This window comes from Arachis stenosperma, chromosome 9 (assembly GCF_014773155.1).
Source record: "Arachis stenosperma cultivar V10309 chromosome 9, arast.V10309.gnm1.PFL2, whole genome shotgun sequence".
Classification (NCBI taxonomy): Eukaryota; Viridiplantae; Streptophyta; class Magnoliopsida; order Fabales; family Fabaceae; genus Arachis; species Arachis stenosperma.
This window is the reverse complement of record NC_080385.1, coordinates 100,124,471-100,127,020: the sequence shown is the minus strand read 5'-3', so window position 1 is coordinate 100,127,020 and position 2,550 is coordinate 100,124,471.

The following is a 2,550-nucleotide window of genomic DNA, read 5'->3' as shown; positions in this document are numbered from 1 at the left end:
TGAATTGGTTATCCACTTAGTTCCAGGGAGGCATATGTCCTCTAGAACTTGTTCCAACCCTTTATCTACTCTCACCATCCTCCTATTAAAGGAGTCAGGATCATCTTGCAGTTGAGGCAACTTGAAGATTTCTCTAATTTTGTCCAGATGGAAGTACATAACTTTCCCTCTGACCATGGTTCTATAGGTATGGTAAGCGGTTCCAGTCATTCTCTGCTTATCTATCAGCCACAGATTTGAGTAGAATTCCTGAACCATGTTCCTTCCAACCTTTGTCTCAGGATTGGTTAGAACTTCCCAACCTCTATTTCGAATTTACTCTTGGATCCCCGGATATTCATCTTCTTTCAGATCAAATTTTACTTCCGGGATCACTGACCTCAGACCCATTATTTTGTGATAATGGTCTTCATGTTCTTTGGTTAAGAACTTCTCTTGATTCCAAAGATTCTTTGGATTAGTCTCTTTCTTTCCTCTCAAATTGGTTTGTTTTCCCTTAGGAGCCATGATCTTGATGAATCTTGGCTTAGTGATCACAGAAAAGCACACCAAACTTAGAGGTTTGCTTGTCCTCAAGCAAAAGAAAAGAGAGAAGAGAGGGGGAGGAAGAGGAAATTCGAATGGTGTGATGGAATGAGGGAGCCAAACGTGTATTTATAAGGTGGGGAGGAGAGTTTTCGAAAAAGAAGAGAGAAATTTGAAAGGAGATTTGAGAAGATATGGAAAGAAATTGAGAAAAGGGTGAAATTTTTTGAACAATGTTTGTAATTGATTTGAAATAAATTTGAAGAGTGGTTTTGATTTTGAAGATTGAAAGTGAATGATGAATGATTGAAGTGTGATTTTGTAGAAAAGTATGGGTGAGAAAAGGAAAGTTTGAAAAAATTTGAATTGAAAACAAAATTGTGGTCCCCCCACCAAGCTGGCGTTAAACGCCCAGAATGGCACCCATTCTGGCGTTTAACGCCCATTTGCTACCCCTTTTGGGCGTTTAACGCCCAGCCAGGTGCCCTGGCTGGCGTTAAACGCCAGAAATCCTTTGTCACTGGGCGTTTTTCAAAACGCCCAGGATGCTGCACACCTGGCGTTAAACGCCCAGAATGGTGCCCATTCTGGCGTTTAACGCCCAAAATGGCACCATTCCTGGCGTTAAACGCCCAGAATGGTACCCATTCTGGCGTTTAACGCCCAAAATGCCCCTTACTGGCGTTTTTTCGCCAGTAAGCTCATTTTCTCTGCTTTTTGAGCTGAATCCTTCTGTAACTCTGTGAATTCCTTCATTTTTTATATTTGCCTTTGTAAGAACTAATCATATACCCTCCTAATGACTGGGTTGCCTCCCAGCAAGCGCTTCTTTACTGTCTTTAGCTGGACTTCTGCTAAGAATCACTCAAGTCTCAGTCTTGAGCATTCCTGCTCAAAATTGCCTTCAAGATAATGCTTGATTCTCTGTCCATTAACAATGAACTTTCTGTCTGAATCAATATCCTGAAGCTTAACATATCCATATGGTGACACTCCTGTAATCACATACGGACCCCTCCACCGGGATTTGAGTTTTCCTGGAAACAATTTGAGCCTGGAGTTGAAGAGCAGAACTTTTTGTCCTGGCTCAAAGACTCTGGTTGACAATCTCTTGTCATGCCACTTCTTTGCCTTTTCCTTATAAATTTTTGCATTTTCAAAGGCATTGAGTCTGAACTCCTCTAGCTCATTTAGCTGGAGCAGTCTTTTCTCACCAGCTAACTGAGCATCCATGTTTAGGAATCTGGTTGCCCAATAGGCTTTATGTTCCAGTTCCACAGGCAAATGACAGGCCTTCCCATACACCAGTTGGTATGGAGAGGTTCCTATAGGAGTCTTGAATGCTGTTCTGTATGCCCACAGGGCATCATCCAAGCTCTTTGCCCAATCCTTTCTTCGGGCCATCACAGTCCGTTCTAGGATTCTTTTTAGCTCTCTGTTAGAGACTTCTGCTTGCCCATTTGTCTGTGGATGATACGGAGTTGCCACTTTATGGCTGATTCCATATCTAACCATAGCAGAGTATAGCTGTTTGTTGCAGAAATGAGAGCCCCCATCACTGATTAGTATTCTGGGAACACCAAATCTGCTGAAGATGTTTTTCTGGAGGAACTTTAGCACGGTCTTGGTATCATTAGTGGGTGTAGCAATTGCTTCTACCCACTTAGATACATAGTCTACTGCCACCAGAATGTAAGTGTTTGAGTATGATGGTGGGAATGGCCCCATGAAGTCAATTCCCCATACATCAAACAATTCTATCTCTAATATCCCTTGTTGAGGCATGGCATATCCGTGAGGCAGGTTACCAGCTCTTTGGCAACTGTCACAGTTACGCACAAACTCTCGGGAATCTTTATAGAGAGTAGGCCAGTAGAAGCCGCACTGGAGAACTTTAGTGGCTGTTCGCTCACTTCCAAAATGTCCTCCATACTGTGATCCATGGCAGTGCCATAGGATCCTTTGTGCTTCTTCTCTGGGTACACATCTACGGATCACTCCGTCAGCACATCTCTTAAAGAGATA